Consider the following 10,841-nt stretch of genomic DNA (forward strand, 5'->3'; position numbering starts at 1 on the left):
CCTCTTTCCATCTCTCTCCATTTCTATTTTTCCTCTTCTTTTTTTCCTTAGTATGCCAAATTTAAGAGATTTGGTATACTAAGAAAAACTTTCCTGAGAATTATAATGCAGATATTTCAAAGTGGCCCTAAATTCCTATATTCTTGAACAGTCCCGTGACAAGGAAAAGGACACCTGAAACTACTCAAGGCGAAGAAACTAATAAGAACTTTATTCCATGATACTGTATGGTCAGTATTTTGACTCCAGTGAATTTTTGTCTGCGGAAAGCTTCTGCTGTTATGCCCAGCTGTTCTGAAGAGCACTGCTAAGTAGCGGTCCAAGGTTAAAAGCAGCTGGAACAAAAGGAAAAAATGGCATCTTGCTACAATCTAACACCAAATTATACATAATTTTCTACCCACATAAAACCTAAAGAAGTTTTGACCCACAAATATTGATTTCTTTTTTATTTGCTAAAAAAAAAATAAATCAAGTTTAAAGGGATATGTATACAGCTCCAAAAATGTCTTTTTATCTTTCTTGATTTTAGGAATGAAAGACATTAAAGAGTTTGTTAAAAGTAAAGACAGTCAACAATCTTTGAGCCACAAGCTATTTTCTAAACAATACATCTTGGAAAAATATTTTACAGGCTTAAGACAACTGCACAAAGAAAAAAACAGAAAATTTTATTTTATTTTTAAGTGTTAAGCAATTCAATACCTTGCTTTATCTTCTTAGGTAGATAGATAGATGATGATGATAGATAGATAGATAGATAGCTAGATAGATAGATAGATAGATAGATAGATAGATAGATAGATAGATAGCTAGATAGATAGATAGATAGATAGCTAGATAGATAGATAGATAGATAGCTAGATAGATAGATAGATAGATAGATAGATAGATAGATAGATAGATAGCTAGATAGATAGATAGATAGATAGAAAGATAGATAGACAGACAGACAAACTGCTAGTGGGCAGAGTCACCTTGTAGGTAATCTTGTATTTTCTTTTTGAACCATGATCATTGATTATAGACTGTCTTGTTTCTCTTTGTGTTTCTTTTCTTCCCCAGGGGGTTTTAAACTCCTTTAAACTCAGTGATTATGTTTCCTTTTATATCCTCCACTGAATAAAGTACAGTTCTAGACATACACAATAATCAATCTATTTTTCTTAATCTAAAATTCACAAAAAGAAACATGTTCTATGATATAGTATATTTTTCTTCCAAGTATTGTGCAATATTTTTATAAAGTTAATTAAAGATTCTTTTTACAACTATTTACAAATTTTCATTAATAAGAAATTTATAAAAACAGTATTTTTATCCTAGGAAGTAAAATTATCATAAAGATCAAAGTGAGTGTTCCTAATTCACAGGACTGAGGCCAAAAGACTATTTGAAATTTATATTAACAGAACTACATTGCTAACGAAATTAATGGGGAAAATGCAGAAGGTGAGATATTTATGCCCTAATCACTAATGAAAGAGTAAGAAATAAATTACAGTCTACTAAATTTCCAAAGAAATGTCTGAAAAAGGTGTGATCTACATATCAGTTAGTTTAGTTTAGTTTAGTTTAGTTTAGTTTAGTTTGAGGAAGACAAATACCATACAGTTTCACTTACATATGGAATCTAAAAAAAAAATGAACAAACAAAATATATGTTATTTTGATGTTCGGGAGCATTTTAAATTACTGAATTTGGACTTCCAGGTTAACATGGTGAGTGATTCTACATGGTGATAGAAGCCTTATAAGCTTCTTCTTAACTTCTTAATAAAATATCCTTGAAGACACAAAAGTGTGAAAGCTAGCTTTGGGACCAAACCATAAAAAAAGATCTTAGAAAATCCTGGTGGAATTCCCACTAAATACATCTTCAGTTAAGATAGATTGAAGAGTACATTACTGAACCACAAATCACCCACTCTACTCTCTGAAACAGAAGAAAAACCTCCCACACCCAGCAAATCAGTGCTGAAGACAAAAATGAGAAGTCAAAAAAATAGACAAAAAGAAGAAAATAATGAGTTAGAAGATAATACATATGAAGGGTAAAAGACAAAAAAACAATTAAAAATTACAAATGTTCCAATGAAAGAAAAAGTAATAGAACAGAAATGATAATCAAATAGAAGAGAATATCTCAGTTAAATAAAAAAAATATATATAAAAGCTTAAGTGTTCTTGGGGTGCCAGGAAAAAAATAAGCAAATTACCAACATTAAATGGATATATGCAAAATATCATTTGTGACAGCAACAGAAAGACTTTCTCAAATAAGTATTAAATATATATACTACTGAAATATGACCATTGTTAAATTTAAATAAGACAAGCTTCCCAAGTGCTTCATTTAAATAAGAAATCTGTAGAGTAACTCTATTTTACCTGAAACATATGAAACGAGGAAAATAACAATGATCTCCTTCATTTTTCACAGAAGGTTCACAAGTTTTATACTTTTTAGAAAAAAAGTGATTAAAATTATCACCAAGGTAACACATTATTAAGTAAAATAACCAATCTAAAATGCTGACCTTTCAGAGATTAAAGATTACTATCAACAGTAGATACCAACCATCTCTGAAGCCCAGGTAGCTCATAAAAATCCTTATCTGGAATTAATATAAGCAAGAATAATTTCTGTTTCCTCTGCAAGAACAAGAAAAGAAAAAAACAAGCATTTTCTTCTTATACTGCACTGCCTCTTATTTTTGATTAAGAGGACCTGCGTTTCAAGACTAAGTAGTAGGATTCCTTTGGTTACCACTAAAGGAAAAAAGGAAGAGGCCCTTGGAAGCTCAAAGCATATCATATGGAATAGAAAGAAGAAAATACCATTATAAGCATCAGAATGCAGAGCATATAATGCTTTGCATCTCACTTTTCCAAGAACACTAATAAGAGATTTGCTCTAACTCTGAACGATGGGTCAATCTAATGTGGCCTTCTATGTTATAATCTTGGCTTCCTCACTTAAGCTCTCTCAGTCTTTCTCCTCTGTAAAATAAGGATACATAATTGAATCTGTATCATTAGATTCTAATGAGAATTGAATAAGATAGTACAGGTAAATCCTAACAGACTGTCCGGTACACAATAAGTACGTAATGATAAACTTTTTAATATAATAAATTATTATCTAATAATACTTATTATCTAATATGTTATTATTAGATAATAGAGAAATATATTTGTATTAGTTATCTATTGCTTCATTACAAATTACCCCCAAAATTTAGTGACTTAAAACAAGAAGCATTTATTACCTCACAGGAGTTTCTAAAGGTCAGGAATCCAAAAGCAACTTACCTGGGTTTTTCAGGCTCCATGTCTCTTACCAGGTAGCAGTCAAAATGTTGGTTTAGGATGCAGACATCTGAAGGGTGACATGCCTAGAGGATTCACTTCTAAGAAAACTCACTCACTCACTTTTTTGTTGTCTTGGTTCCTCACCAGCAGGAGACCTCAGCTCCTGGCCTACATGAGCCTCCACTTATGACATGTCAGCTTACTTTACTCAGAGTGAGCAATTCAATAGAAAGAAAGAAGTCACAGTGTCTTCTGACCTAGTCTCTGAAGACCCACAGCACAACTTCTGCTTTTTTGTATTCATTAGAAGCCCATCACTAAGTCCAGATCACAGACAAGGGAAGGTAAATTAGGCTCTACTTCTTAAAGAGGATGAAATAATTGGTAGAAATGTTCAACATCATCACAATTTTGTTTGTGTATTTTATGAACATATCTCTAAGAAACAGAAATAAAAACTCCTTTTTTACTGGGATATAATTGACACATAACGTGTATAAGTTTAAGGGATACAATATATTGGTTTAATACATTTATATACTGAAATATGATTAACTCCTTAGCCCTAGCTAACACCTCCATCATGTCACATAATTATCATTTCTTTTTTGTAGTGAGAACATTTAAAATCTAGTCTCTTAGCAACTTTAAAGTATATAATACAGTATTGTTGACTATAATCACAATTGCTGTGCATTAGGTCTCCAGAACTTACTGCTCTTCTAACTACAAGTTCATACTCTTTGACTAACATCTCCCCAATGCCCCCATCCCTTAGCCCCTGGTAACCACTATTCTATTCCACGTTTTAAAATTCTGGTTACCTGGAAAACTAGTAAAATATATAGAATTAAGCAGGAAAAAAGTATTTTGAAACATATTTACAAAATTCAATTCTAAAATTTTCTGTAAATTAAGGTATATAATAATATAAAAATGTAAAATAATAAGCTAAACTTATAACCCAAAGTTATTTGAACAAACATATAGAAGAAGGACTATAAAAGATAAAGATTATAGAAGAGAAAACACGCTTCATTTATTGTTGTATATAAGAAGTTATCGTTTTGACATTAACTTGATGAATAGAGAAATATGTATCTGATAAACCAAAATTCAACCATTAGTAAGATTTTTATTATGTTTCCTGATTGTAAAAGAAAAATGCCTTCAATATAGATACAGAAAATTCAAAATATACCAAAAAGGATAAAAAGAAAATAAAACACCTATAAACTCACCACTCAGGCAAGTATGTGTGTGTGTGTGTGATGTTAAAACATATAAAAATATAACATTTTCCAATTATTCAACAAATATTGAATAATTATGATGTATACCTAAAACTAATATATCTCAATTTTTAAAAAATTTTTAATTCTCATGTTTCTACAGCCTTTGCAGTGGAGCATCTGTACTTGGATATATTTTGCCAGTTTCTCAAAACCAACATTTTCAGAACACAGATTCTGGCCCCCAGTAATTGCTTTTATACTTTCCATACTTGAGTCTCTACCATTGTATACAAGAAGCTACAAGACCAGTTTCAAGTGGTTCTGCATTTTAATAATCTTAGTACAGAATTGAAAGAGCAATTTTCCCATTCACCCAAAAGTAACATCCATCATGAATTGAATTAGTTGCCTCTATAGACAATAAAGAGAATAAGCTTATTTAAAAAAAAAAAAAAAAGTCTACTTTAAGGCAGTTTTTCAGACAAGTACACATTGTCTTTATTCCAAGAACAGGAACCAGAAATTCTGCCTAATAGTCCTGGCTATTATAATTTTGACACCTGAGATACTTCTACTCATGTAAGTCATATCCCACACTCTTCTGATAAGGAATGTGAATAACATCAATTGCGCCACAATTTTCCTTCTTATAAAGTTAATTCATGTTAATAATGGTTATTCTGATTAGAGTTGGCATTATTTTTACCTCATATTATTTGATTCCCCTTCATGTAGGACCACAAAAAATATATAAATTGTATTATATAATTGCCAAGTTATCCATGAGTACATAGTAGCCCACCAAAAATACATGAGAAGATAGTAATCTCTACTCAATTATTGTGCCATAATGGAATAATAATGTTGATACACTTTCTTCCTGAATGATCTCATCCTATTTATAGGTTATATACTTCATCTATACACTGGTAATTTCCAAGTTCATGTTCTTAGCATTGAACTTTCAAGAGAGAGATCCAGATTCTTGTCTTATAGACAACTTGGATGTCAAACATGATCCTCAAATTTAAAATTTTTGAAACAAAACTATTGATCTATTCTCCTCTAGCCTTTTAGGGCTCATCCACCTACCTGCTCAAGTAAAACACCTGAGTCATTCTTTTTATTTATTTTTTGGTCACTTTTTTTTTGAGATATAATCAACATATAACATTGTATAAATTTAAAGTGTACAACATGTTGGTTTGGTACATTTATATATTGCAATACGATTACCACCATAGCATTAGCTAATACCTCTATCATGTAACCTAATTATTATTTCTTTTTTGTGATGAGAACAATTAGGATCTAGTCCCTAGGAGTCATTCTTGAGTCTTTTCTGTCCCTTATCATCTGCATCTACTCATCATCAGGTCACATTGGCCCTAATTCCAAAATGTATTAAATCCATCCACTTCTTTCCAGCTACACTGCTACTTTTCTAGTCCAATTACCATCATTTCTCAACTAAACTACTGCAATAGAATTACTCAGATGACTTGTACCCATGACACTCCTAAATTCATTCTTATTACAGGAAGTGCTTAAAACTATCTAAAAGATTCACAATGCATGTGGAATAAAATCTACTTGCTACCTGAGATACTTCTACTCATGCAAGCTCACTCCTTATCTTAGCCTGTTAATCCTAACTAGAACTGCTTCCCTGTATCAGTTAGGGTTCAATCAGAGAAGAGATTCACTATGGGTGATACAGAATAAGATTTATTATAGGGCTTTGACACTGAGCAATTGTGAGAGCTAGTGAAAGTCTATGTAAGGATATTGTGTCTGTATCTGATGCTGGGCATAACAAGAAAGATGAATGTGAAGTGAGAGAAAGGAACTGAAATCTGCAAGGATGAACTGGAATTCATAAAAATAAACTAGAACTTATGTCTATCTTTCACTGCATTCAGGCCTCAATTTCAATGATGTGGGTGAGTTGCAGAAAAAGCTTACAGTGGTCATTGATTTGCACACATACTAGGTCTATGATTAAGAAGAGCTGAAAGAGATTCAGGGGAAGCTGGAATATCTACAGGCTTGCCTACTGTCTTGTGTCACCAACGTGAGCCAGCAGATCTGAGACAAAGTGCATGAGCTGCAGTAGAACGTGATCCTACATAGACTTTCTGAACACAAATGTGACTACTGCTTTACTTTTGTCTTCCAAATCTCATGCAAATTTCTCTTGTGGCCAACCCTATTTAGAAATATATAGGAAAGGTGCGTGGAAAAATAGTTCCAGCTTAGGTAGTTTAACACAGTATAAAGCCACCACTAGCCACCACTAGTCAACCTTGCCCAAACACATCATTTTTTAATTCTACCTAATTTCCAAATACTGACAATAGAAAAATTATGTCTCTGCCTAATATAATTCAACTATCTTTTGTCAAAGTGAAAACATATTAATTCTCTCAAGAGTCTGCAAATCCTTTATCTCTTTTTGGAGGATGATATTTATTCTTCTTCTAGCCTGGTCACGCTTTCCCTTTGATATCCTATAACTTAAACGTTCAGCTATAAGAAGAGATTTGCTAGTAAATGTTTGTTTAGTAACCAATTCTCTGAAGGGGAAAAAAGCCGTAATACCTAGTGCTTGCCAGTTTCCATTGTATAACTACTTACACCGTGCCCAATTCCATGCCATAAATGTGATATCTCTGAACAAAGAGTTGGGCACATCAACATGTGACATTTCCAACCTACAGATACGACATGCATAAACCACCTCAGGGGTATAGATAATTGTAAAGTGTAATAAAAATAATTAGAAAATGATGAGTTTTAGGTAGTTGTTACCACTGTTTTAATATAATTTATTTAATTATAATTTTATATAATTTAATTTTATATGGACTTTACTGAGGCCCAGTAAAGAATAGCTATCTGTGGAGATTGGCAATGAGAGGTATTGGGCAAGATCCTGATGAAAATAATAATAAGTCCCTTGCAAGACAAATATATCAGGTGAAGCAAAGACAATCTAATATTCTCAGGTAGGAGAAGTAGGGCTGCTTCTAGTGGCAAAGAAAATTTATAATTTAGAGGCTAAAGATCCCTAGCTTCATCAGAATTTGCCCATATATCTCTATTTCAAAGTTTAGAGTCCCACTCCTTTCCAATCAAAGCTCCGATGTTGAAACAAAAGACTTTGGAATATTAGAAACTTAATTTACCCTTTTATATAGCCATGCACAAGCTTAGACTTTGGGGTTTGTTTGTTTGTTTTCAGAAATCTCAGCACTGCAGCTCCTCTCCCCCAGCTCTAAGAATAATCCCTGACTGGTTTAAATTAATCAGAAGATTTTATTCCTACCCTCAGTAATTGATACAGGGATGAACAAGAGACCTAAACTAATCTCAGTACCTTTTACTAGAATTCTATGATGGAAGTCTTGCTGAATATGAACAAGGACTCAAGGGACCCTGACTCCTGCTGGCAGATATCCTCCAAACCTGAGGGCACCCAGGCCTAAAATGAAGCCACCTCCATGGACTACAGGGCAGAAAAGAGAGATGATTTGGGTCAGTGTTGACACTTGTTAATCTCCTAGATCAACCAACCAAAAACCTTCCATACTTCTATTTTTCAGCTACATGAACCAATAAATTCCGATGTTGGTTAGGCCACTTTGATTGGGATTTTTTTGTTTTTTGTTTTTTATTGAGGTATAATTTATATATAATATTGCTTTTTGTTTAACAAAAATCATTATAAATGATGCAACCCTATCATAACATACTGTTTCATTCTTTCAAGAAAATATTGCTATCTGTAATTATCTTGTTTATTTGTTTACATTTTGTCATTTTTTAAAATGTCTGCCTCCTCCTTAGATTATAATTTCAAAGAAACTTTGAGTATTTTATTACAAACTGCTAGAGCAATGCCCAGAACACATCGGAATTCAAAAACACCTAAGTTATTAATTGGTAAAATTGATCTAGATAGGGTCCTCTCTTTCTATAAAATGTAAACAGGTATTAATGCTGCTGTCAAACAATGGCATGTTTTAATTCAGTTGGGACACCAATCCCCAAAAAAGCCTTTCTTTTGTTCTGCCTTGATCATTACGTATAGAGCTGAGCTCTATGTGGGATATTTGTGAATATAACATAATTGCTAAATGACCACCATGTCTGTCATTGTAAAGCATCTAGGGTGTTCAGTTGAAAATTTATAGCCAGTGATTGAGATTACTATGTAATAAAACAGCTAACCTTCTAACGTTTCTCAATTCCCTAAGCAGAAAATGCTGCTTTTCCACTTAAACATCCTACAAACAAAGCCATTGTTTTTCCATTAAAGAGTCTTTAAAGACCCTCTAAGAATTTCATCAGCAGCTACGGAGTGTTAATAGTTTTGAAAAATAAAAGCAACAACAGAGATTAGAGCTAATCTATAGGAAGATAAATAAATAAATTTGCTCGTCCACCCTCAGGATTTATTTTCTAATTTCTTTTCTTCTTTACATCACTTGGTTTTTACATAGCTTAGAAAAATGCACAGTACAAGGGATCATAGTTTCCGGAACACATACTTTCTCATGCAATCTTTAATGTGTCAGAAACTATGGCAACTGGAAGTGAAAACTCCAGAAACCTGGCAGTATCCAACTGGGTGTCTCTGCTGCAGGACGTCTATGCAGGAAAATTCTGATAATCTTTTCTCTCCTGTTTGTGGAGCCCTAAAGCACTATGAGATTGTTATGGAGCCCCTAAGCAGTGTGTGACATTTAATAAATATTAACTATGCTAATCACACTTAACTGAAGGTTCAGCTAGCCCAAGAAGAATGCAGATTTTTAGGTAGCTGCATTCCAACAAATTTCTTCTGGAAACCATATGCCTTTATGGCTTCTTCTTAGAGTCATCTCTTTAAAAAGGTAAGATTCTGTTCCCAAAATCTTAGATATAATAAGGAAAGGATAAGATAGAACTGGAAGTTACTCAGAATGATCAATTCTTCCACATCACCCTCCACTCTAGACAAGGCAGCATTAAAATCATTTCACACCCATGTATTTCAATACTATTTATTTCCAAAGATCTCAAGGACAGTCTGATTTTAATATCTAATCCTTCTTCCTAATTAGAAAACTTCTTAAATCGCTTATAATTCTGTCTGGGAGGATAGCTTTAGAATTAAATCTGATGAGGTGCATAGAAAGAGCCTAACAGTGTCTATGCCTGGATGCTCCCTTAAAAAGAAAAGCACCCTTGTCTTTTTTCTGAAGTTGGCCTTATCCTCTCCTTCTGTGCTTATAGAGAAGAGTTAGTTCTATATAAAAGAGATACTATTTGTTCCTAAAATTTTTTTCCTAAGTTAGTATTTACTAACTGAATGTTTGTGTTCCCCCCAAAATTCACATGCTCAATGTAGCTTTATTTGGAGATGGGCCCTCTAATGAAGTAATTAGGATTAAATGAGATCATTAAGAGTACAGACTCATTCTTATGAGACACCAAAGAGTTTTCTGTCTCTCTCTCTCCACCATGAGAGGGCGCAGTGAGAAGGCACTGTCTGCAGGAAGAGAGCCCTCACCAGAAATCAACTCTGCCAGACCTTCATCTGGGACTTCTAGCCTCCACTGTGAAAAAAGTAATTTATCTTGTTTAAGCCACCCAGTCTGTAGTATTATGTCATATAGCAGCCCAAGCTATTACAGTAACCATTACTGTAGCTGAGCCCCTTGTAGTTTTAATGGCCCTAGTATTTTTGACAGCTAGAATTAAATAACTTAATTCTTAATTAGGCCTTTGTTCACTTGTTAAGGGCCTACTCTTTTCGTCAACACCTTTTGTTCTCACAGTATAATTTTGTGTTGCTGATGTGCTGTTTCTTTGTCAAGCAGGAGGAGATAGATAACTTCAGGGTCTTGAGGAGAATTCATGAGTTTGTTTTACAGAAGAAGGAATGTCTTTAAGGTAGCTGCAACCAGCTGCTGACACCCATGAGTCTGATGTGAAAAGGCGTTATCTATGACTAAAGAACACCAACTTCTCTCTGTTTTTAGGAAAGCCTCTTTCTCCCATTAAAAACTCTTCTGTTTGGTCCGGAACTTCAGAGACAGTCTTCGGACTTTAGTCCACTGTCTTCTCAAGCTGCTGGCTTCCTGGATAAAGCAAATTTTCCTCTCCACCCACCCCCCGATTCTCGAGTATTGGCTTTCAAGTGGCAAGTAGCCAAATTTGGCATTTTTTCATTAACATTATCAGTTTTGTTTTCTTATTTAGAATTTGCAGCCCATATAGACTAATATATTTGGAAGTTCCTTG

This window comes from Pteropus alecto, unplaced genomic scaffold (genome assembly GCF_000325575.1).
Source record: "Pteropus alecto unplaced genomic scaffold, ASM32557v1 scaffold7, whole genome shotgun sequence".
Lineage (NCBI taxonomy): Eukaryota > Metazoa > Chordata > Mammalia > Chiroptera > Pteropodidae > Pteropus > Pteropus alecto.